The sequence below is a fragment of the Dipodomys merriami genome, unplaced genomic scaffold, assembly GCF_024711535.1.
Source record: "Dipodomys merriami isolate MVZ:Mamm:240054 unplaced genomic scaffold, mDipMer1.0.p SCAF_49, whole genome shotgun sequence".
In the NCBI taxonomy this organism is placed as follows: domain Eukaryota; kingdom Metazoa; phylum Chordata; class Mammalia; order Rodentia; family Heteromyidae; genus Dipodomys; species Dipodomys merriami.
In genome coordinates, this window is record NW_027206057.1 from 4,525,527 (window position 1) to 4,552,729 (window position 27,203).

A 27,203-nucleotide genomic window follows, 5' to 3' on the forward strand; every position below is an offset into this window, starting at 1 on the left:
TTTAGCATATATTAAGTTATACATAATATAACTTTCTTCCTGACACTTTTACACCTTCATATCAGGTACCTTGATTAAACATACTTCCTCTAGTACTACAATTCTTCATCAAGAAGAAAACCACACCTTACAGGAATTCTTAGAACATTGTAGTAGGAAACAGGGTAGTGGCAGGGCACTCATGTAACTCTAGCTACTCAGCAGGCTGAGACTTGGAGGGTTACACTTTGATGCCATGGAGGAAGAAAAAATTGAACGACTCCATCTTCCCCCCCAAAAAAAATCTGGGCTGGAGAATTGAGTCAAATGATAGAGCAACAAAAAACAAACCCTGAGCAGAAAGAGAAGCTCTGGATTTAAACCCTAGAAATAGACAATCAATCAATCAGCCAACCAAGAAGAAATTAGAAGCTCTGTTTTGAATGTTTCTAAACTTCAACACAAAACTGTATAGAACAGTCATAAAAAATGTGTATATAAACTTGACTGTTTCACATCTTTTTGTAGCACCATTGTGTTATGAACAAATAAGAAAGAAAAAGTGCTATAAGATCTACCAGAATCAATTTCAGAACAGGAAATAAGAACTTATTAGGAGTGTTTAACTCCCATTTCCTAGATTGGGAGCAGGAAATGATTGGCAGTTGAAAACTGTGAGACATGACCTTAACATATCTCAATTCATTGAATCAAAATTTTTAAAAATCCTAAATAGACTTATTAAAATATTGTCTAATATACCTTCAATCAAGTCAAAGCATGTTAATGAACACATATTATAGGTTTTGTTTTAATACACTAGAATATGCATTTTTCTAGTTCCTGTAAATAGCTGATTAAAATTAAACTGTAATATAATACAGATTAATAGATTAGTGTGCTAAATTATATATACATTTTTATTTCTATTGAAAATTAATAGTACAAAATGTCCTCCATATTAAATATTTTTGATGCATTACAACATTCACACTATCAAGCATTCATCTGGATTATTTTATCAGTATTTAAAATAATGCCTGTCATAGTTCATTGAACAGAATTTTTATATTTTCAATTTAAATAACACATTCTACTTGACATGATATATACCAAACTAATTTATAATTTCTACAGAGTTTTGGTACTGGTTACATGACAGAATTAAAAGTGATATTTCTTGATGCCACATCTGAAAAATTATCTGTTCAACTGCTCTTTCCTTCAGTATGAGCTTTAGCTAGAAATGTTATTCCAACGTTCTTTTTTTATATAATGGGTAAGTTTTTTCAAATGAGTTATGATCTGATAGCTAAGATTCCAGTGTTAAAACTGGGAGTTCATCTTATTTCAATAGGAATTATATTAAGCTGAAGATTTCTGGTTGTATGCTTCATATATCTCACTGAATTAACTGTCTGGACTAAAGTTGAGAGGGGTAGTGCTTCTCATTTTTCTTAAGCCTAGAAAAAAAATAGAAGGAAATTTTTCCTTAAAATAGATTCTTGGTATATGAATTTGAAAGAAAAGAAAATAGATTGAGGTTAAATCACAGTAAAAGAACTCACTCTGTCTGTGTGAAAAGTGTATTAGATGGCTTTGGGCAGGTAAGGGAGGGCACAGAAATGGAGGGACAAACAGACACTATGTTGGAAATGAACTTTACAACTTGGGGGTAAAGGGACAGATGGGAGGGAAAGCAGGGGAAAATGAGGGAGGGGGTAACACTGAAAAGAAATGTACGCATTAACTTATTTACTTACTTACTTAACTGTACCCCCCTGTTTATCACCTTTACAATAAAATAATATTTTTCAAAATGAGAATTAATACAACTTCAAAATGTGGTCATTACTGAATAATATAAACAAATGTTGAAAAGAATGAGGCCAAAATGGCTTTTTCAGTTCATGTGCTGTTATCCAATAGGCAACTAGTAGACCGTGTTCCTCTCTCTCATCTTCAAGGTACCTGTCCTTGGATCACAAATCATGAAAATCATACCACCAGACTTAGTTCCTGGCATTTTATTTTTGGAAAATAAACTGCTTTTCTTCTATGCATTCTTTTTTTTTTTTTAATTTTATTTTATTTTATTTGAGAACATACTGTACAGAGGGGCTACAATTACATGGGCAGGATAATGCATACATTTCTTACCAAGCATTGCAGCCTCCTCCTTTGTTTACCCTTCACCTCCCTTCCCAGCCTCCCCCTTCCCCCCACCCAATTATACCCCCCTCCCCCCCCACACCGACATTGTAAAGCTGGTTTTGACATGACATTTTGTACTTCTCATTGTTGCAACAGGTCCACCTGAATCCTTAAACAACTTGTTTGTCCCCATCTCCTCCACATGTTATACTGACATCAAATATAGTGAAAGCAGGGGTTACACTGTGGGGGAGGGACATACAAAGCAACAAAGAAATAATCTTATAAATGCGTTAGAAACACATGCATGAAAGAAACGAAAACATTGAAATACATATTTAAGGGTTCATTTTCCTAACATCACATTATCTGACCTTTTCCGCTTGACTCATACCTATACTAGATATTGCAAATAAGGGAAACCATGGGACCTATGCTTCTTTGGGCCTGGCTTACTTCACTTAATATAATTTTTTCCAAACCTTTCCATTTCCTAACAAATGGGGAAATGTCATTCTTTCTGATGGAGGCATAGAATTCCATTGTGTATATATACCACATTTTCTTGATCCATTCATCTACTGAGGGGCATCTGGGTTGGTTCCATATCTTAGCTATGGTAAATAATGCTGCAATAAACATAGTTGTGCTGGTAGCTTTAGTGTGGTCTTGTTTGTAAACATTTGGGTAAATGCCCAAAAGTGGGATTGCTGGATCATAGGGGAGATCTATGTGAAGTCTTTTGAGGAACCTCCATACTGCTTTCCAAAGTGGTTGAACAAGTTTACATTCCCACCAACAATGAAGTAAGGTTCCTTTCTGTCCACATCCCCTCCAGCATCTGTTGTTGTTAGAGTTCTTGATTTTTGCTGTTCTAACTGGAGTGAGGTGATATCTCAATGTTGTTTTGATTTGCATTTCTTTTATGGCTAGGGATGTTGAACATTTCTTCATGTGTCTATTGGCCATCCTTCTTTCTTCTTCAGAGAACCTTCTCTTTAAGTCTTTCGCCCACTTATTTATTGGGCAGTTGTTTCTTTGAGGATTTGTTGTTGGGTGGTTTAATTTTTTGAGTTCCAAGTATATTTTAGATATGAGACCCTTGTCTGTTGTATGGCTAGTAAAGATCTTCTCCCAATCCGTGGGCTTTCTATTGATCTTGCTAGCTATGTCATTTGCCCTGCAGAAGCTCTGCAACCTTATGCAACCCCATTTGTCCAACCTTTCTTTGATTTGTTGTGCTTCCGGGTCTCTATTCAGAAAATTTCGGCCTGAGCCAAGGAGACCTAGGGTTTCTCCTATTCCATCCTGTAATGTTTTCAGAGTGTCTGCTTTGAGTTCAAGGTCTTTGATCCATTCTTCTATGCATTCTTATATTTATTATGTGAAATTGGTTTATTTTGCTACTAATTGTATATTCATTGTGGAACTCAGAGGCCACTGGAGGGACTTTTTAAGATAATTTGACTAGAAGTTTGTGACAAACCCTTTATTACATTCTGTTTGCACACTGATACAAATATTAAAATATATAGAAATATATAGTAACTTTCATATGAAAGAGCTATCCATTCGAAAGTCTACAGGAAACATGTGGTAAAAGAAACAGGAAAATGGTTATTGGGTTAGATTTTACTTATAATTAAGTAGAATATATAAACAATTTTTTATATAATTGAGAAATGTTTATGCAACCTGAGAAATAAAAGTATAAATTAGTTAAATATCTTTTGGCTAACAGAACTATTTGTTTACATACTGCAATCTAACAGAAATTTGCTCATTTGGAGGGCATAATGAATTATCACATATTGCAAAAGAAGCTAAACACAATGCTAGCAAATCAATCACATCGTAAGCTCAATTGTAGATATGAAGTGTAAAGATATTGATCAAGGACTTTCTTTAGTATCTATATTAACAAAAATCATATTTAGAGGCCATTTTATTTTCTGCTATGTAAGGTAATGAAAATTATTAATATCGTCTAGAAGATAGAACTACATTTTGCATATCTCTGAAATGATTTCTACAATTTAATTTATAAAAGTCTTTCAATATGTATTTAAAATGTATTTAAAATATATTATTATGAATAGAACTTAGTCTAAAATTTTAACCCTTTGTACTCACAGCTAAGAAAAGATCATGTTTGCTCTAGAGAAGTGATTTGGAGAAATGTTAAGTATAATCTGGTTTGAATGTTGACAAAAATACAAATACCACTTCAGGAGGAAGAAGTAACCTGCCATGCCACCTCCTGCCGAGTCTGCCTGAGAGATTGCCTTAGGCAAAGAGCTTCAAGGAAGCATGCCTGCAGGAAGGGGGTGTTGGTTCAAGGCTTCCATACACTTGGCTGCACCTTTATAGCCTCTACCTTTATTCTTACTATATTCTTCTTGGCTGTACACTCGTTGCCTTTATTCTCATTATGGCTATTTTTCTATTGATCTGCGAACAGAGCATGTTGTATCTTTACAGTCCAATAGAGACAGCTTTTCTAAATAATAAAGACTAGGACCAAAGATTAAATGTGGGCAAAGCCCCAATCAATCTATCATTTGATGTGAGCCACCTCCAGAAACTCCTACATCTTCACAAGCAGTTTTGCAGCTCACGCATAGTAAATATAGAAATTTAAAATTTCCAGATATGTCACAAGAGACAGAATCAATTAATTAAACTAAGTTAGAAAGAGTTATCCCAGTAGTTCAGAGAGTTCTAAAAAAAGGGACCTCTGATTACAAAAGGAAAAGAAAGATTCCCCCAACAGTTATGATTAAGTTTAGTCCAGCTTACGTTATAGGGAATAGATGGTGGTTTCACACAAAATATAAAGTTAGTAACATCATATTTCCTAAACCAACCGATGAACCATTTCCTTATACAGGAGCTTATAAAGATGAAAATAGTTGGATAAACGTAAAAGAAAAAGATTAGGTAGATCTATATTATTATGGTGTTTATTATTTAAACAACAATAAGATAGTTTAAAACAACAATTAGAAATTTATGTGAATGAATATTGGGATTAAAATAATAGGAAATGAAGAATGCCTGACTTAACCTGAAAGTGGTTTTTAGGATGGTTTCAAAGGGACTTGAAAATATATGGAAAAATAAAAAGAGTACAATAAGTACAGCCCTGTCTTAGGTTTAATTATTAAACATAAAAAGGCTGAATAGATGACCCATTCCATTAAACAATATGCTAGACTTGTTTCGCACCACTTAGCTTAAACAGTTGGTGGGATAGTCATCAATTTTCATGGAATTCATCAATGCTTTGCCTTTAAAAAAAGTGATTACATGCTTAAATAGACAAAGAATCTGTCACAATCACACACTGTATAAAAATGTTAATTCTCCTCAATAAAGATACACTCAGATGCAACTCTTTTGAGCCTGTGTCTGTTTGTCACTTCACCACTCCTTGCCCACCTATCCCGAGATCCCTGTCCTGTCGGTTCCAGTGCTCTGGCAGAACTGGACCTCGCAGTAACCTGTTGTTCTAATGATTCTTAATGATCACTTTTGGACATTAGTTTCAAATCTAAATGAAAAGTGACTGAAGGTGACAATTATGAAATTAATTAAAACATTTTCTGGTGATGATCAGAGACCTTAATCACAGCATCTTGCGATTTTGGTGACTATGTTTAGAATTTAATTAAATCGTGTTGCTCTGCCTATGTGGCTAGTGTCTATTCAGGAAACATTGAAAAGGTTACTATAAACGCAAGGAACTCTTAGGTGTGAGAAGGTAAGATTTTCTGTCGACCAGTGAGCTTAACATAAAGTAGTGCATACTATACAATATAAAATTATGTGGAACAAAATAAAGATAATAATGACATAATAAGCAGAAACACTTCAAATATATTGATAGGAATAATGTCTTTCTGATCAGGAAATCAAGGTAGATGTTGCGATGTTGGGATAGTTCAAATTTCGAATCATCAAAAATGTGACAAATTAGAGAAAGATAAATCAAACTCCAAGAAACAGCATGATGAATAATTGAGCCTGTGTAGGAGACATCTCCCCAGATGAATTCACAAAATGAAAGGGTTAAAGATATGTTGTTGCTTTAACTATGGTAGATCTTGAATGGTGTTCTCTCAAATTGTAGTTCTGTAGACACTGTGGGATTCTGAGGGAAAAGAGAAACAATGGGCAAGATATTTAATTTTAAAAATCAGTTTTGTTATTATCCTGTATCCTAAAACTACTTAAATTGTTCTCAGAATGCTAATAATTTAGCATTTACTTGCAAGTTGATATCTGCCTAAAGCTCTCAAAATCTTTCCAAAACAACAAATAAGTCATTTGCAAGCCTACTTACTTTCAGGGACTGTTGAAATACACATTTAGACAATTTGCAAAGGCTTGCGGAGAGTTTCTACTTTCTGCTTTCAAAACTTTTTGTTAAAAAGATGAGTTTAATATGAGTTAAAATAGTTTCAGTATTTACTAAAGGCTTTACAGCCAATGGAGAGATTCAAGGGCAATTTTGGATGACATTTTTATCACTGCATTTTTATACTTGACTGCTTGAACAAGTATATTTTTAACTCAAAATAAATTTTCAAAACTACCTCTTGGTTCCTACACTTGCGAACCAGCTTTTACTCTAAACTAGCTCTAATTTTCTCTTGAGCTGTAGATTTCCACAATTTGTCTAGATGATTCTTTCAGGAAAATATTTATCCTTTATTGCTTCAGGTATATTCAGTGTAATACTGTGGAGATAACATGAATTTTGAGGTTTCATGAGAACCCATGTAAAATGCAACAAAACAGCCATCCTGCTATGAGTGCACAATTAGGAATCAAAGTAAAAGACTGATAATGTAGATATTAGATATTATCAAAGCTCTGTTTTTAATCCCTCCAATTTCAAACAACATAATGGATTTACAAAGGCATTTTATTTCCCAGTGACCACACACATGCACATACATACACACACACTTCATAAACAATATAAATATCACTATTCTTACTATTCAAAAAAATTAGCATTATTGCTTTGCTTTGTAAATATATGGAACAAAATCGAAATATAGGAAACCAAATTGCATAAGACAAAAAGGGAAAGGAAAACGTGTTCTACACTTTTAGGACCAAGCCATACTACTAAAATGAATAGGATTGAAATTCAGGAAACAGCATTCCTCCATACATCTAAGTGCAGGACATACAGACATGAATAGTCACTTGTTATGGACTGGTGGGTTTTTTAAATTTTCTATTCAGTTATTTTTTTTTGCTTTAATGACAGCTAGTTAGTTTTTTTATTAATACATTTTTTATTGTGAAAATACTATACATAGGGGTTACAATTACATGGGCAAGATAATGAGTACATTTCTTATCAAGCATTGTTGCCTCCTCCTTTGTTTCCTTGCCCTCCTATCTACCTTCCACCCCCTCACCCCCCACCCCCAGCCAAAGTTGTAAAGTTGGTTTCTCAATATAACATCTTGTAAATCTCATTGTTGCAATGGGTCCCTAGTGGGTTTTTTTTTTAATGATTTCAACATTACTAGGTCAATAATAAATTCCAATACTACTTCAAATTGTTATTTGATTTATGGTAAAGAAAAGCCACTTTGATGTAGCTTAAATATTTATCAGCTTTTGTGTAAGGCTTTCAGAGGAGGTACTAACTATAAATGATACTGATCTATAAAGTAAAATCTAAGTGTCAGTGAGGTAAGAGGAACAATACAATAAGTTAAAAATATGAGCTTCATTAGAGACACATACATTTAAAATAATAGGCAAATGCTTACTTGTTTTTAGCAATGTGGATTTAGTACTAAATAAAGCAATGTAATATAGTTGTATGTCCAGTGTCTTGAATTTAAGATAGATTAGTAAGTATGTTATTTAGTCACATAGAATGGAGCAGCTTACTTGTGGAATTAGAATTTTTGTACAACTCTTTCTAGAAAATACATTTTCTGTTTTGTATAGATTTTCTCCACACCGCACTTTCATGGAATTTTGTTCTGATAATTGCTTCCATTAAACCAATTTAGAAACCATATATTTTATGTACATATAAGAAAGGAAGCAAATTAGATTCAAACACACACTGTGCTCAGTTCTATGGCTTTATATGGAAATTAAAAAGAGTTGAGAAATGCTGCTATGTTTTAGATGCCATTGTCAATTGCTTGACTTGCTAACAAAACAGCAGTGGGAAAGATCTGGCATCAGATCTGAACAATAGCAACCCAGTCGTCCTTTATTGAACAAAATGGTAGGAACAACAGTACACTGTAAATATTTTCTGAAACAGCAATTCATTTTCTGTTCTTGAAAGACAATTGTAGCTTTCCTTCAACATCAGTTTATACCATTAGAGAGAAAATAAGGTTCTAAATTTGTCATTATGCATCTGTATATCTATATTTATATCTGTATAAAACACCAGTTAGATTGCTTAACTCTTTTAAAAGTGGATTTGTATTGAGTTCAGAAAGTCTGTAGTTTTTTCATGTCATAGTACACTTGCTTTGCCTTCATTGTCTTTTTTTCCCTATTACTACTAAGAAAGTTGTTTTAGAAAGCTGCGTATGTCTAATTTCTATGATATGTTTATAAAGCATAGTGGCCTCAGTTTGAAGAAAATAATGTTATTTTGTGGTAATTGGAGAACATATGCATAGGTAGTTTTCCTTCATTTAGAATGAATGCATAAAAAGTGAGAGTCAGTCACTCTAATATTCACTGAAACATAGGGAACCAGCTGGAATGTATCTCAATGGTACATGAGCAGCTACGTTTAACTATATCCATATATTTTGCTGTGAACTTAGGATCCTAAACTTTGGAAAGTTAACTGTCCCCATCAGTCATTACATATGCACTTTAATTGCAACACCTCCCTCTTCAAGCCAGGAATGAAGACTACATGCTCCTAAATGTGCTTTTCATAAGGGACTTTTGTTTGCTGTATACATGGGACTTCTGTCTAATGTTCACAGCACAATCATTTTTAATAGGAATATATTATTTGCACAAATACCAGTTCATGGACTAGTATTATGAAAACATTAATGAAAAACAAAGTTTGGAATATTTGGATTTGCTAACATTTTTTAAAATATATTGACAAATACAAATATTTCTAATAATCTGATGTGTTTTCATTGAAACAGCTATAGTGTTTATTCACTTACATATTTTCCCATTATTTAACAGTATTTTGTTTAAAATCAGGGTTTCCTGATTATTAGGCAGGAGCTCTACTACTTCATTCACAATCCCAGACATTTTTAAGTTAGTTTTCAAATAATGCATTATATTTTTACCTGGGGCTAGGCTTAGACCTCAGTCCTCTTCTTCCTCTGTGTATGTGTGTGGTGGGGGGTGGAGGTGCGTGCATGGCAGTAAAGGGGCTAGAATTTAGGTCTTGAGCTCTTGCTTGGCTTTTTCATTCATGGCTGGCACACTACCACTTGAGTTACACCTCCAATTCTCTATACCTCCTTTGCAGTTGATTACAGGCACACTCTATCATGCCCTGTTTATTTGGTGAAATATGGTCTTGCTTTTGTTTTTTTGTCAAGTCTGATCTTGAACCTCTATCATCCGTCTATTACCCCTTCTGTCCTACCTCTTGAGGAGTTCGGATTACAGGTATGTGCCATCCCTAAATTAACTGTCCAAAAACATCCCCTCCATTCATGGGATTTATTCATACATTAAAATCCATACATAAATATTAATATATTCAGAATTTATTCTCACAATGCATCTTTGTTTTCCTATTTGTCTGTTAGGTTAAGACTCTGTCTAAATTTGGACAGAATTTGTTTTGCCTTTCTGCTTTATTTTCTCCACCAAGCAAGAATCTATTCACTCAATATAATATTGCAAGTTGCTGCTTCATAGCACACATTGGATTCTGGCATGTACAAGCCTTAGGGTTTGTTTTGATTTCAACACTTGGTCTTTTGGTTGAAAGTCAAATAAAAATAAAATTAGATTTTTTTATTGTTGTCAAGATTTCTCAATCTTCTTTATCTCAGATCTTGTCTTACCCTGTCTATGTGTGAACTTGTATCAGACAAGTGCCAGAAGCTAAATTAAGAAAAGAAATAAAAATTTAATTGCCTTATTGTGTCTGCCTGTTTCAATTATCTTGATCTCTACTCTGTATTTGTAGTTGAAGCAAAGAGCTATCACTTTTTCTGTTCTTTTTCTCACCTCTCTACTTCACATCAGTATTGAGATTGAAATAAACATCAACCAAAAAATGAAGCTAATATAAATGCAGAAACTTATGATGTATCATGTGATGTATCATGTCTTCGTCAAGAAAATTACTAACACACATCAATATAGGTCTATGAGTGGAAGGGTGATGGCATATGAGGAAAATAGTAAACAGGTGGGAGAGAAAAGATTAATACGAACCAGGCCAGAGCAAAGGAGGATGAGTGGATCATAGTGAATGGATGAGTGAGTAAACAAATGAAGGTGAAACTCTTTAGTAATTTACACTGGATGGGAACTCCCAGCATTCAGAGCATATCCCATGATCTCCATGAACCACACATTCCTGATAGATATTATTTATTGCCAAACAAAACCATTTATGTTTTAATGATGACCATATGTGGACAAATTAAAACTGGTTTCTTTGAGTCTGGAAAAAGTAAAATTTAAGCAACTATTTCATATTATTCTGAGGTGGATGTGGTAGTACATACCAAAGGCCAAGTCAGGAGGAATAAAGTTCAAGGCCAACCTAAGTTAACATAGTTAGACCCTCTCTCCAAAACCAAAAAACCAGAAAAACAACAACAAAAAGAACATTGCTTTTATTTTACCAAGAAGGAAAATATTGATGAGTGTCTCTTGTTTGAATCCTCTTCTTCTTATAAAGTAAAATGCCTTCTTTAAAATTCAACAACTATAGAGGATATAGCTAAGAGGCAGAGGACATGCTTAGCATATGTAAGCCTCTATGCTCCATCTCCAGCACCAAAAGAAAAAGAAAAGTTCTTAATATTTGACAAAAATGGACTATGGGTCTTTTGTCACATGAGGGAGATTATGGTAGTTTGGAGGTAATGCACTGTGAAAATGTTGTTATTACAGAAAATCTGTTTTCACTCCACCAGCAATCTCTACTTCTCTCCATATTTTGGGAAACAGGCTAAAGTAATATTTTCTCTAAGGGATAGCACAAATACTATGAAGTGACCTTCAGCGAACTTCAAATAGAGATATCCTTGCATAAATCATGTTTATTTAAAGGTATAAGTGGTTTTGCTAGCAAAATATGAAATAGTTTGGGGAGCAAACTTGTAAACTCTCTTCATTTTGTTATATGACATGGCATTGATAATGGTTTTGGGTTCATCTGTCTATCATCTATCTATCTGTATCTACCTATTATTGTTTATCTGTCTCTCTGTCAATCCACCTATCACTTATTGAGCACATTACAGATGCTGTCATCTGGCTGTGAAAAAGAAAATGACCATCATGTAAACTTCCAAAGGAAAGAGCCTGGTGGTATTCTTCAGACAACAAGTACCAAGAAGCCAGGCCCTATGTCTAATAACTAGAAGGAAATGAATTCTAACAGTAGAATGGACTTACAAGTCGATTCTGCCCTAGTATATCATCCAATAGAGAAGGCTGTGTGCTGCACTTCTTGATTTTATCTCATAAGCTCAGGAGTATATTTACTTAAAAGTAATCAATCTCATTGAAACAAAGTATTGAATCTAGAATGGTGATTACAAAGCTTAGAGTTATTAGAAAACTGGGAGTTGATAGTTTTAATTATGCAAGGTTATTAAATTCTTGAAATTTGATTACACTCTAAGGTTTATAGATGACAATCTTGTTCCATTCACTTAAAAATGTGTTAAGGTAAATCTTACATAACATGATCTTACTATATACAAAAGAGATACTTAAATTGATACCAGTAGACCTGTAAATCTAACTGTAAACTGAACTATTCAATATCAAGATTCAGTTAGGCTGGGCAGAAAAGTCTTGTTCTCCAATTAACCAGCAAATGGTAGACCTCAAAGTATATAACATGGTTGTTATAAGTAAACAAAAACTTTTAAAAATATATGTTCAAGACTTTTGTGCAACTTTATTCAGAAAAGATTAGATTATATTGCAACTTTATTCAGAAAAGATTAGATTATATTCTTCTTTTAGTGCAAACTACTGGTTGTTAATAAAAATCCGTTGTTTGTGTTCCTCCCAAAATGGAGTAAACAACCTGGCCATAATGGAGCACATCTATAATCCTAGCTACTTAGAAGGCAGAAGTAGTATAGTTGTGGAATTAGGCTAGCCCTGGTAAAAACATCAGCCAAAAGGCCTGGAGGCATGGCTCAAGTGGTATAGCACTTGTCAAGCAAGTGGGAAACCTTGATTTCTAACCCTTGTACTATGAAAAGAAAACAAAATAACTACACAATTAAGAATCTGCTTAATGGGAGAAACTTCAGCTTAATGTACTGGAGATAGCTAATGCTGACTTGAATTAGATCCAAAGGGATTAGTGTCTACCTATCTTTTCAGCTCAAAGTACTAAAACATCACACAGGTAACATGACCAATTTATTCAGTAGATATTTAGTCCACAGGAATTTGGAATTTGCCAGCTTTACAAATCAGAACATGTTATTTCAAAATAGCCTATTGTTAAACACTTATCAGCACAGTACAAAGTATCAAGTGGAGGAATAAACATTTTTTTCTTAGAGAAACAATGGTGATAAATTAAATGAGTGGGAGAAAAATCCATAGAAACTGAGAACTGAAGCCAGAAATTTAAACAATCTGTTATTTAAAATCTGGTTTTGTAGACTAAGTGTCTATGCAAAAATCCTTAAATGGGATGCATATTTGCGCATTCATTTACTTATTCATTTGACATATATTCAATTCCAGAGCTAAGGTAAAAAATTAGTTTTATAAACAATCTTCATAAGAAGCCTAAGGTGGTTCTGACAAACCATGAACAAGACCATCCTTCAAGTGATGAATTCTTTAGAATATTCAACTTTCCTTCTTCTCTTCCTCCATTCCATCTCCACCAGAACTAATTTAGGATGTTTTTCTGGTTTCTCTAGTTAAATATTTAAATTCTTTAAGAAGTACAAGTGAAATAAAAATATTATTATTAATTATATTTAAGTTCAACTTCAATAATACAGGCTTACACTAATGCTCAGCAGATATAGTCAAGTATACAAAGAAAACTATTAATGAATAAGTATTTATTCAAGGTTAAATGTAGGATTGTATCAAGGTTGTTCTTGTTGCAGATGCCCTAACAATAAAACCAAGGGAGTTGAAGACGTGATTGTTTCTGAAAGCAAAGTTGAAAATGTGACTTTTATTATTATTAAAAAGCATCGAAAGGAAAAGAAATAAGGAAGAGAGATCTCTCTAGCCAGGGAGGGCAAACCAAGCCCAGGCCCAAAAGTACAATCATGAAGAGAGGAATAGGGATAGTGAGATTTCTTAATGCTCCCCCTGAAAGAACAGACTTTCCCTCCTCCCACCACCACATTTTTATTACTGTGAATTAGTTGTGCAGGACAGTTTCCTTTGGATGTGTGTGTGTGTGTGTGTGTGTGTGTGTGTGTGTGTGTGTGTATACGAAGTAGCTTAATCAGACTCACTTCCTTCATCACACTCCCTTATCCTCCCTCCTGGCTTTCCCAAGGGAATCTCAGTACGCATCAGTGTTCCATTTTCAAGCATGTACATAGAGGATTTTGACCATATTAACCCTCTTCCACCTTCTTTATTTTTTACCCACTCTTACTAGTACCCATCCATCTCTAGAACAGGACATCTTCCTAACTTTCCAAGAGGAAAAGGATTCAGTAAGAGATGAAACCTCCGGCCAGGTGTGGGTGGCTCACACTTGTAATCCTAGCTACTCAGGAGGTTGAGATCTGAGGATCATGGTTCAAAGCCAGCCCAGGCAGGAAAGGCCATGAAACTCTTATCTCCAATAAACCACTAGAAAACCAGAAGTAGCGCTGTGGCTCACCTTGAGCTGATAGAGCTGAGGGACAGCACCCAAGCCCAGAGTTCAAGTCCAACAACTGACAAAAAAAAAAAAAAAAAAAAAAAAGAGAGAGAGAAAAGAAAAAAGAAACATGTCTTAGTATATTTTCTATTGCTATAACAGAATACATTCCGATTGAGTAACTTATTTTTACACAATAGTCACTTGTCTGTCTCACAGTCTTGGTTAACTGTAATGAATTGACATAATTTTCCTATTGCTGCCAACAATTACCTGGAGGAACTGCCTGCCTGGACTGCAAGGCAAATACCAAGTGTCTTTTTCCAGCTGGATGTAATCTGCACCCTAGTGAATATTTTGTTGCTGTTCACCTCTCATATATTCTGTAAGGAGGAAAAGAAAGATATTATATATCATTCAATCAGGAAGACAACACAAAAAATGATATGGGTAATATTGTAAGTCAGAGAAAAAGAATTATGAGATGGAAAGGACGTTGTTTTAAGGACAAGGATCAACTTAACAGCTGAAATTGAAGTATATCAAGTCTAAATCATGTTCAAAGTTTGGAATATTAGAAGGTAAATCATCACCATTTTTATCATTTTTGTAATAAAAGCATACACATCACCTTTGTGCACTCAGCTACTGGAAGACTGAGTGAAAAAGTTCACTAATTGAAGAAAACATAGCCAACCTAGCAAGTTCTAGTCCAGCCTGATCGATATAATGCCACCCTGTTTCAATAAATAATCATAACATACATAAGGATATAGAACAGGGGCAAAAAACAGGTGCTAAAGTTTTGATCCTAATTGCCAAATTATGTGACAGGCCACTTTTTCAACAGGTTTTCCATTTCAACATATTGATATTAAAAGTATGGTTGTATCATAAACTCTTAGTTAGCCTATTAATAACAGTAGTCAGAAACCTCTATTGGTAATCAAAGATTTATATAGTGGACACTTGTTTTTATATGATTTTCTTGTTTACTCATAAAAAAGAATAAAGATAGGATGTAGATAAGTATTGGGTTTTGAAGTCATGAAAACCTTAAATTTTATCTTATCTGCCCATGAGCTCGAATATCTAACATTGAGAAGGAGCACTGATTCCCTCACATGCCAGTTTTCTGCATGGCTCTCTGACTTCTCTCTCAGTTCTCAAAGTGTTTCATCCATGTTTATCTACTCACTCCCCAAGACTATAAACATGTCAACATTTTTCTAATTTCTTTCCCATCCGAGAATTACAGATGATGGCATATAGATTTTGAAAATCCAAAGAAATAATACACAGCAACAATGCTTGATAAGAAATGTACTCGTTATCTTGCCCATGTAATTGTAACTTCTCTGTACGGTACTCTCACAATTAAAAAAACAGAAATAAAAAAAGAAATAATACATAGAAATCACATAAGGTGAATTTTCAATAAGTACTAGTTAGCAAAATATTTAAAAGATATGTCTTAGTGAGAAAGCTGTAGTGATTTGAATTTTTTATTATACTAGTGCATATTTCAAATATGAATGATCTTTAGAATTTACACACTATTAAGTTAGCAATCCAAGAACACAGATTTAATTTGTATCTAAATGTATTTATGTGATCTTTTATAATTGACAAAAATCTCTGAGAATATATGTAAAATTGTATGTTATTGTAATGATTAAATAGAGCTGAAAATTATCACCCAAATAAACAGAACATATTGGCTATAATCTATTTGCTTATTAACAAGATATGTATTTTTTAAGATAAATTCCATAAAAACCTAAAGTTTATTTCCCATCTAGAATAAGTATGTATGCATATATACATATCAAATATATAATAGATACTTGCATACAAGTATGTATAAACTTAAATATGAATTCAATAATTAAATAAAAATTCAGTACTTCAAAAAAAGATATTCATTCAATAATTCATCATGATAGTGTTACCTTTGGAGAAATGTATCACTAGGCAATTTTGTGATTGTGTAAACCTCTTATGTGTAGTGTAAACAAACCCAGATACTACAGATACTACTAATAAAGGCTACACAGAACATGTCATTATATTTTTGGTTCATTGTTTATCCAAAGATTCTGTGGTGTTAACATGTAATAAATACTAAAAAGAAGAAATTACATGAAAACTTATGATGATACTTTCAATTGAGATAAAAAGTATTTTACTTTACATTTAATTCATTTGTGTGTGTGTGTGTGTGTGTGTGTGTGTGTGTGTGTGTGTGTGTGTGTGTGTGTGTGTGTGTGTGATATATTCCAGATGAGTCTAGGTAACAGCAGGTCCTTATTTTATTCTCTACCTTATGCTATTCCACAGGATGGGATTCTTAGAAAAAGAATTTTAGGCCTGGGGCTGGGAAGGTAGCTCAGTGGTAGAGTGCTTGCCTTGCATGCATGAGTCCCTGGGTTCAATTCCTCAGCATCACATAAGCAAAAAGAATAAAGCCAGAAGTGGCACTGTGGCTGAAGTGGTAGAGCACTAGCCTTGAGCTGAAGAGCTGAGGGACAGCGCCCAGGCCCAGAGTTCAGGCCCCACGACCAGACCCCCCCCCAAAAAAAAAAGAAAAAAAAAGAATTTTAGGCCTGAGCTAAGTGGTATACCTCTTTAAACTTAGGCCTTTGGTGACTGAGGCAGCCTGAGTTACAGAGTAAGACCCCAAAACTCTAAAATTAGAATTAAACAAACCATAAGCCAAAAGTACCCTTAACTCACAGTTGAAATTTTGAGAATCATGGAATAACTCAAATAACCAAGGAAAATAAACAAGAATCATGATATACATACTATCCTCGGTGTTCTGAAAACCATGTAGCTTTATATACAATGTGTGTGTGTGTGTTGTGTGTGTGTGTGTGTGTGTGTGTGTGTGTGTGTGTATGTGGTATTAGGATTTAATCTTAGAGCCTCACACTTGTTAAACAGGAGCTCTACCACTGGAGCCTATCCCAACTCTTTTTTTCCAGTAGTTACTTTAATGGCAGGGCCTTGCATTTTTCTCTGAGCTGGCCTCTCATTGTACTATTCTCAACCATCATCTCCCAAGTACCTGGGATTACAGGTGTGGCCTACAAGTATGCCCAGCTCCTTCTGTGAACCTTAAGGTCTTCTAATGTTCAAAAAACGTAAGAAAAGAAACAGAGGAAAAGCTTATCTGCTTTAAACGATATGCACTCAGCAAACTAGTGATCTATAAAAGTCAATAAAACAAAAGGGGACAGTCGGACAACTATTTGTTCCAGAGAGGTATGCAGTAAAGTCGATATTCACTAGACACTTGCCCTCTGGCGGACTGTTTGCCTGCATCCATACTTCCAGAGGGGCCAGATTTTTATTAACAAGGCTTCAGGTTGTTGATATTTCAACGCCATTTTCAGGTTTAAATGTAACCTTACAAAATCTTTAGTTTGCTTTACAGTGATCAAAATAATGTTTACAAAATGAGGGCAAAAATTCTTGAAACTTAAAATTTTAGAATTCAGATCTAGAGAAATTGATGAGGTTAAGAAGAAAAATCTAGGTTAAACTAAGTAGATTACTAGACATCTGGTGAGCCTTCAAACTTCATCTGTTATTTTAAATTCCATCATATACTTAGACTAAAGTAGTCACCCTAGAGCTAAGAGAGAGAGAGAGAGAGAGAGAGAGAGGGAGGGAGAGGAGAGATAGAGAGAGGGAGAGAGAGGGAGAGAGAGAGCAAGAGCACATTTATAACCAGAGAAATAAAAACTGGCCTAAGATATACCTTAGTATTCTTTGGAATATTAGATCAAGTTCAGGTGATGTTAGTAAAATATTATGAAATTCTCAATATAGATTTTAATAGGGTGCAGTGTTTCTAGGTAGCATACTTAACACGTGAAGTCATCAGTGTGAGAGATTAGTGGGAATAAATGTGTCTAAGAATTTCTTTATAAAGTAGCATGCTAGAGAATGGTATTCATCCTTGCCTACAGGGTGTATGATTTCTTCAAAAGTTAGGTTATTTCCTTGAAGGAAGCTAGGAAGTTCCTAACCACATCCTTTGGCCTCTACTGTGCCCTTAGCAATTATTTTAGAACATGGGCTATGGAACAAGTAAATGAAAATCCCCAGGGATGGGTTTTAAAATTGCATGCTCTGTGCCCACTCCAGGCCTGAGGATGTAAATTCTTAATAATATTTCTACATGAAAGTTTAAGAAATGGGGCCAGGCTATGGGGCTACTCTTCAGCAAGCTTTTGCAAAAACCAATAAATGTTATTTTCATCATAAACTACAGACATTTATAGGCATTGCAATGTTAAGACTAGAGAAGTGAAATTAAAGTGTGGTTAGAAAGTGACCCTAATTTTAATGGGGCGGGGACAATAAAATTATTTAAAAGTTGGCTCCAGGCATAAGGTCATTAAAGAAAGTACTGCCAGTTCCTTTCAAACCTGAAGATGGCATCAAAATGAGGGGGAGGGTGACAGATCCCAATGCCTTGCAACAGCAGCACAACACACGCATAGCCAACAGCAAGAACAAAACTCTAGAAAACCACAGGAAGATGGGCTGTGGCAAGATCTTCACATGTGTGAAGGACACCATGGGCTAGTGAGGGTGGGAGAGCAGACATAATGAGAGGAGACATGACAACTTCTACTTATGCTCTGCCCCAGCAGTGTTATTACCTGGCCTGCAGCCATCAGTAACAAGTTCCTGACTCCAAAACCATTGCATTAGGCAGATAACATTAGTGCACTGTGCTTGCATTGGGAAACGTAGAACAAACAAGGTGGATTCTGAGACCGTGGCATTTGCCTCCAAACCTCTATAGAATAGATTAGTCTGATAAGTGGAGGTAATAGGTTGAAGAATTCAATCCCTGCTTCAAGTACTAAGAGTTTTCTTGAGGTCAAAGAGGATGAACTCCTTCACAGTACAATGTGAACCCATTACAGGAGCCGTATATGTTCTCAAGTGTCTCACTCTCTTCACTCATGGGTCAAGAGCCCTCACTCCAGCATGAGTGTCATGAAATAAATGCTAATAGGAAATCATTTGTGATCTCTGATAAAGGCAAAGTTTTAAAAGAAAAACAAGAGAATTCTCAATAAACAAAACAACTTAAAATAGAGAAATCAGGTGAAATAAATCATCCAGAATAAAAACTCAAAAAAATGCATCAGAGGCTTCCTGAGAGTGGACAGAGTGAAGATGGGGCAGGGAGGAATACTGGAAGCTTCAAAAAAAGCAGCTAGCTGGGCGCAGGTGTTTCACACCTGTAATCCTAGCTACTCAGGAGGCTGAGATCTGAGGATCATGGTTCAAAGCAAGCCTGGGCAGGAAAGTCCGTGAAACTCTTATCTCCAATAAACCACTAGAAAACCAGAAGTGGCTCTGTAGCTCAAGTGGTAGAGCGCTTGCCTTGAGCTGAAGAGCTGAGGGACAGTTCTCAGGCCCAGAGTTCAAGCCCCATGACTGAGCTGAGGGACAGTTCTCAGGCCCAGAGTTCAAGCCCCATGACTGTCAAAAAAAAAAAAAAAAAAAAAAAAAGAAAATCAGCTAGTTAATAAAGTGAATGAAAACATGAAATGTGATAAATACAAACCCTAATGTGAAAACATCAAGAATGGAGGAGAGCAAAAGCCTTATTTCAAAACACTGAAAACAGAGAGATAGATCCAAAAAACAAGAAGTATGGAGGATGAAAGCAGTGCTCAATACCTGTGCAATTTCTGCTCTTAAGTAGAAAGGAATAATTAAGTAGGAAGATGAATCTTGAATTAACAATGACGATTGTCACCTAGAATTAAAGGGGTGCATTGTTAGATTGAAGAGTTTCAGAGAATCAAGAAAGGATAAATGAGTGAGGAAACAACAAACAAAACCCCACAATTAGGGCAGATGTGCACAAATAAGATAGCACTAGAAATAAAGAGAAAAATGTGAAAAGTAGAAGAAAAGATGGGATTGAACACAAAGAGATAATATTTCAGATTGATGACAGCTTTAGCAGAAATCCTACACTTGGGAAAACACTAAAAACATTTTCAACATGCCTTCAACGTGTTTTAGAAAGCCTTTGAACTTAAGTACAATATTACCTGAAATATACAGCCTTTTAAAATCTGTCATACAGATGCTCATTGTCTTGCTGAGCTCTGCTAAGAAATTAGCAAATTTTTAATTAAAGACATCAGTGTATCATGGAAATATGAAAAAGTCAGTGAACATTGAATAAAGCACATACTCTAAGCACATATTCTATCAATGCGGTATTTATGTAATGTGAATTCATTCTATTATTTATTTCTACCACTAATGGTTTTCCCATGTGACTTTGCAATTTCACCCAAAAAGCTGTCCCCAATCAGAGTGGAATCCTCACATCCTTTAGCCAGTGTAACATTGTATCAGTTACAGAACACCTGGGCTTCTCACTGGTACTCCATCTCTTGGAATGTTAACATCAGCTTGGTCTAGGAGAGCATAGAAAGGCATGTGGGCAAGCCCTGAATTACCTACTAGTTGTCAGCTGACCTGACATTATCTTTATCTATTCTGTCATCTTTACAAATAGGTGGCTTAGATTTTCTTGAGCAGTTCATGACAGAATGGTCTATCACAGTTTATTCCCAACACCCTTCAAGATTAAGTTATATAGAACTTTTTATAAACCATAGGAATAGAAAGAGAAATTTATAGGTCATGTTTTTGTCTCAACTTGCAGATGCTTCCCTAAAAACAAGCTGCCAGTCTGCCAAACACATCAAAGTGTTTCTCCAGTCAGACCTTGTTTGCTGTGTAGACTCTTTCTTTACATCCTCTCTCAATCTGTCTTTTATTTAGAAGATTCTCTAATATATACACACACAACACACACACACACATGCACACACAAAAACTTATAGTGGTTAAACTTATTCCTACTGTAATTTATATCAAATTCTTCTGTGATTTTAATGCATGCAGTGAAATTAGTATGGGGAAGGGGCAGGGGAATGACAATGATTGTCTTTTTAAAGTGCTCAAGGGAAACAAGAATTACATTTCTCATATTAGTGTTAGTAGAGATGTTTATGTAGAAAAACAGTAGTGCAGTAAAAGTTTTTAAAAAGGTCATATTACAAAGCCAGCTTTAAGGTAGAACAAGTAGAGGACTAGCTAATCCCCACTTCCTAAACAACAGATTCACCATTTTCTCTACTGAAAATCTGATTTATTCACTCAGAAATGCTAACTTTGGTCCACTTAGAGCTGTATCTGTCACAAGCTCCATACAACACCCTCAAAAGGTATACCTTCATGATGTCCTTGCCATGAAGTTCTGTTATGGGCAATCAAACATTAGGTCATATCACACTGTGGTAAGTTCACAGGGTGTGCACTTAGGGTATCATTTCCGAAAACCCATTACACACCACTAATGTACTCCAGTAGGTTTCTTATGACTGTCTGTTGCTGCCTTTAAAGTAAACAAAATCAAATACCAAAAAGTCATTGTTATATGTCTGTTTACCAAAATTCTGTGTTGCAGTAAGTGTACTAATGTTTCTGGTAAAGCATATGTGTGATATTAAGGCATGACAGATCTAATCACTTCTACAAGAATCATTTTAAATTAATACAGATGGAAAATCTTTATACTGTTTCTATTTCTTTAAGCCAGAGCACTTTAGGTATTTAACTGTGAATTGATTTTTTTTAGTCCTAAGTGTGGCTTGTAGAAAATCCAATGAAAATTTCCTGTGTATCTATGTATAACTCTCCACATATAGGCATATATTATCCGTATATTTCTGTTTATATAGAGAAATTTATTTTCTTCTATTATGGAAATGTGAGTATATTCTTTGCAAATGGCCATCCTGAAAAGATACATACCTCTTGTTTTTGACAGGATAAGTTCACTGCAAAGGTACACAAGATTCACATTCAAATCATGAAGAAAGAGGATGTGTCTCCTGTCTCCCTCAATCATCTACATGTCTGGCTTATGTAAGTCACCTGCTAAATCTCTCTGCTTCCATCTTTGATGGCTGATTCTCAAGTTAGTTTGTAACATAGTTTTCCAGATTTTAAATCACAAATACCACTGTAGCCCCAAATGATCTCTGCTTTTTCTGAGACTACACCCCTTTACAATTACTTAGTAAACCTTCATTCAGAAAAAGACCTCTGGTTTCTGTAAATCTGACTTGATATGACCAAGGTGTTAGGGAAATTGTTGGCACAATCTTTGAAACTTCTTAAAATTTGAAAACTGTATTTTGGGGGTACTATTATTGTTTGGTTCTTTCATTACAAGTTTCTAAATATATTGGAAGCAAATTGAAAAACATTATTTATAAACTTGATTTATAAACTACTCAAAAAATTAAATATTCAAAAATTGATATATTTCTCATAAAAGAGAACAGCTCTGAAATTCATGCTGAAGAAAAAATATGCACATTCACATGAATGGTTCCACAAAAATTTAGAAAATCTAATTACTTAGTGTGTATGTAAAAATATTTGTAGATTTTGACAATTTAGATTCATGAGTTTTTTCTCCTTTTTTAGATGTACTTCTAAATTATGCTATACCTCAAATAATTCCTGGCATATTTCTCTGCCAGATTTTTTTAATATAGAAAGAGAACTATTTATTTCTTACCATGATAATTCACTCCATCAAGTTCTATAGTCATAGTGTAACAAAAATATAAATTTATCTTCATTATTAAACATTTTACTAAATTTAAAGTAACTGAATTATTTACATATATTTGATTTGACATAACGGATTCATATAAAGTATACCTTTTTAAAAATGGATTACAGAGAAAAGAGAACGATTATTTTAATTTTAATTTTTAATTTTCTGTTTGAACCATCTGAGAGCATTGCTCTAAAATGGACATCTTTTAACATTTGATTTATGACAAAAGAATGCTAACAGTTAACATCTTATTACAGTTTAAATATAAAACAATAGGTGAAAAAACAAGTTTCTAACTAGACCCATTATTTGATTTAAACTAAAGCCATCCTTCATTTAATAATGGAGAAACTCTACAGTTACTCCTATTAACCAATAGCTACTCCTATTAAACAATAGCTACTGATATTGTTTAGCTTTAGACACAGTCATCACAAAATAAAAAGAAAATATCTTTTGTTTTTCCCCCCCTTAATTTACTTATTTATTCATTCTTTCATTCATTTATTTATGCTTACTCTGGGGATTGAACTTAGGGCCTGAGAGCTGTCCCTGACATTTTTTGCTTCAAGGCTACTCTACCATTAAAGCCATAGCTCCACTTACAAGTACTTTCTTGCCTACTGGCTTCTACCCATGATCCTCAGATCTCAAACTCCTGATTAGACAGGATTGCAGGTATAAGACACTAGCTCCTGGCACTTTGTTCTTTTAACATGGCAAAATATATGCCTTCTGATTCCTATGATAATAATATAATCATAGCCCACTTGTAGGTTAGATGATAATTGTTTATAAACACTTAACTTTCATGCTGATTTTTGAAGTATCTTAAAAGTGGTGAGTTATTAAATATATTTTTGAACCCATTGATGCTAGAATATTTCTATAAAAGGGAAAGTGTCTTATCTAACGTAAATAGTTGACTACATCAAACTATTCAAAGAATACACTGAAAAACCATTGTAATGGATTTCAGAAAGTTTTCTGAGCCATGTGGCAGTCAAGATCAGCCTCCAGCTCCTGCACATATTTCAAATATGCCTAGCTCATATTCTCTATTGACTACACCAATGGGCAGCCTGTGATTTTTAGAAAATTGTTTGTCGTGTTAAGTAAACCAGCTTACAGAACTATCAGCATCCAAATATTAAAGGAATTAATTAGTATTTAGGAATGGTTCAAACATAAGCAGATCTCAGTTTATCAGTAAGCATTACATACATTCTTCTAGAAAGTCTACAGATGAGAGATAAACATAACTGAGTGGATTTTTTAAGGCTTAATAATATTTTAACACAAACTGAGGAATCAAGGATGAAGACTAAGTGATCCATTGTTACACATAATAGTCTGCTAAAATGAAAATAAAAACACAACAAAATCTAGGCAACAAGAAATGTTGAATTTTACTGACGGCAGGCCTGAATAAGCACAAATCAGTGGATCAAGGTAAACCAGCAGGAAGCTCTGTTCTTACTGGAAAAAAAAAATTGCAGGATAGAGTCCTTTGAAATGTTGTTGTTTTTGATGTACTATGTGATTTTCTTTTTTCTTTTGTGTTTCCCCCTTAGGGTTTATCCTCTATTATCACTGTATTTGATTTTGGTACCCTGGGTATTGTGTATACATTTATCTGAATTAGGGAAGGGAATGGGAACAACAAAATGGTGAGACAGAGGACAAAGGGCAAACCAATGCAACAGTGATACTCACAAGACAATATTTAGGAAATGAACTGTAAAACTTGAGGGGGAAGGAATGGAAAGTGGGAGAAAAATGAGGGAGAGGGTAGCAAATTCAACAAGAAATGTACTCACTACCTTCCCCTCTGTACCTCACCTTGACAATAAAATTAAATTAAGGAAAAGAAATTGATGAGTATGGAACATAAGGTACTATATTAATAACTCCATGCTAGATGTGCTTGGGAAAACGCAAGTTCTATTCCCACTACTTATATCGCTCAGCCTTGAACTGAAATTGGGGCCATTGAATGAGATGCAGACCTCCTTTGGCCCTCCTTTCTAATGCAAACAGCATTTTGAGAGGAAAAACAACTAAACCTCTGCAACATTACATTGAAAAAGGCTAAACTGTACAACCTGGAATTTGCTTTTGGTAAGTACTTTTTATGCTAAAAATCTTACCATTTGGAGTTATTTGGTCATTACAACGACTTCAGGTCTAGCATTTCCTGACAAATATTCTTCTCGCAAAAGAAAAAAATAAACAACAACAGCAACATCAAAACTCATTGCAGACTGACATTTCCAGCTTTTCTTATTGTATTCCCTCTTGTATCTCCTTGATCACTCATCATATTATATAAATTTCAATTAGTAGGCCACGGGTCACTCTACACCCTGATGGATGTTTCTTTATAATGTGTTTCAAAATCATGATTGAGTTAATTAAGTAGGTATATACTTGTTGACAGGAGGTATATACTTCATACTAAAGTCTAATAGAGGTTTAGATCAATAGGTCCTATCAACTGAAACTCTAGTAGTAAGAGTATACTGCATACTTATTCAATCATTCAGGTATTCAGAAATTACAGAATGTGAAATTTCTCAGTGAATTGTTCAATTAGTAATTACTCAATATGTAATTTCCAAATACCTAAAGAAATTATTGCTGTCTGGGGAGTATGCAGGGTAGTCTCAAATAGTCCCAGAGACCTTTTCATTTTTTGTTGTGATTGCCTTCAGACTCAGGAATACAGAGCAACAAGAGTTCATGGAGCAATTTAAGAACTTTGGGAAGGGCACACATTGTCAGAACACAAAACCCAAACTAAAGAGAAACCAGACTCAACAAAATAGAGGAATATAGAGTTTGGCACCAAAGAGACTAGCAAGAAAACAGGTGAAATAGTGAAGAGCAACTGAAAAATTTGTTTGAAGTAATTCTGGTTTTTATGGGAAGATTTTCTACTTATTGATATGCTTCTGAAATATTATAGGTTAATTTGGAAAAAAGATTGTATTAGAATGATAGACTAACAAAAATAGTAACAGCTATTTAATAAACCAGGCTAAATTTCAAAAAAATAGTTTTATATATATATATATGTATATATATATATATATATTTTTTTTTTAAAGATGACACCTTACTATGTTCACAGGCCTAAAGAATAAGTGAGACTAGAGGTATACACAACTGTCTCAGGATAAAGTTTTTATATGCTGTTCAGCTTAAAGAAATATTAAAATGTTGCAAGACTGCACCATATGATTTTCTTTAGGCTTTACTAAGATTGGTTAAATTTAAGATTTGTTCTGAAGTAAGTTTAGCATTTATTTTGAGTACTATAACTTTTAAACTTTTGTACAAAGAAAAAAAGTTGTTTCAAATGCCTACTGTCAAATAATCAACAATTAAAATACCAAAACAAAAAAGATAATAAAAGATTAAGCACCAGTAGGTCAAACCTGTAATTCCTAGCTACGCAGAAGGCTGAAATCGAAGGATTGCATTGGCAGCCAGCCTGGACAGGAAAGTCCAGCCAGTGCCAGAAGTGGCGCTGTGGCTCAAGTGTAGCCTTGAGCAGAGATGGTGCCAGGGACAGTGCTCAGGCCCAGGACAGGAAAAAGAAAAGATTTAAGGAAGCTGAAAATACACCTTTAAGGCATTATGATTAAATCACCATTCTAGCTCTGAAAATTATTACTATTTATGATTTTTGTAAAGCATGAAAAATTCTAATATTTCAGATATTTCATAATCATAGATGCTTCTGAATACACATTCAAATAAAATTTAAAAGGGATGTAAATTTTATGACAAATTAGTGAAATTACCATTACTTTCAATTGGTTTACTGTGTATTAGTTTGAAGGAGCAAAGACATCATCTCAGTATCAAAACAGTACATGTGTTTATTTGGCTTCTCTGATGTTTAGTTGGTAATGACACAATCAGTTAAATGAATCATTCTGGCAGCACCTCATGCACTATTTTCCAAGATCAGTTGCAAAAATTCTCATTCATGAAATTTACAATGTTCTGATACAATGATACATTTTAATTATGTCTTATTGCTAAACGATGTTTTTTTTTACTTTCTCCCTTAAAAAAACTGTTTATTGGTACTATAATTTGATATGATGCATAATTTTTGAGAACATTAAAAATATTAGCACAACTATGTGTATCACAGCATTATTTACCATAGCTAAGGTATGGAACCAACCCAGATGTCCTTCAGTAGATGAATGGATATATACAATGGAATTCTATGCCTCCATTAGAAAGAATGACATCACCCCACTTGGAAAAAATTATATTAAGCAAGCCAGGCCCAAAGAAACATAGGTCTCATGGTTTCCC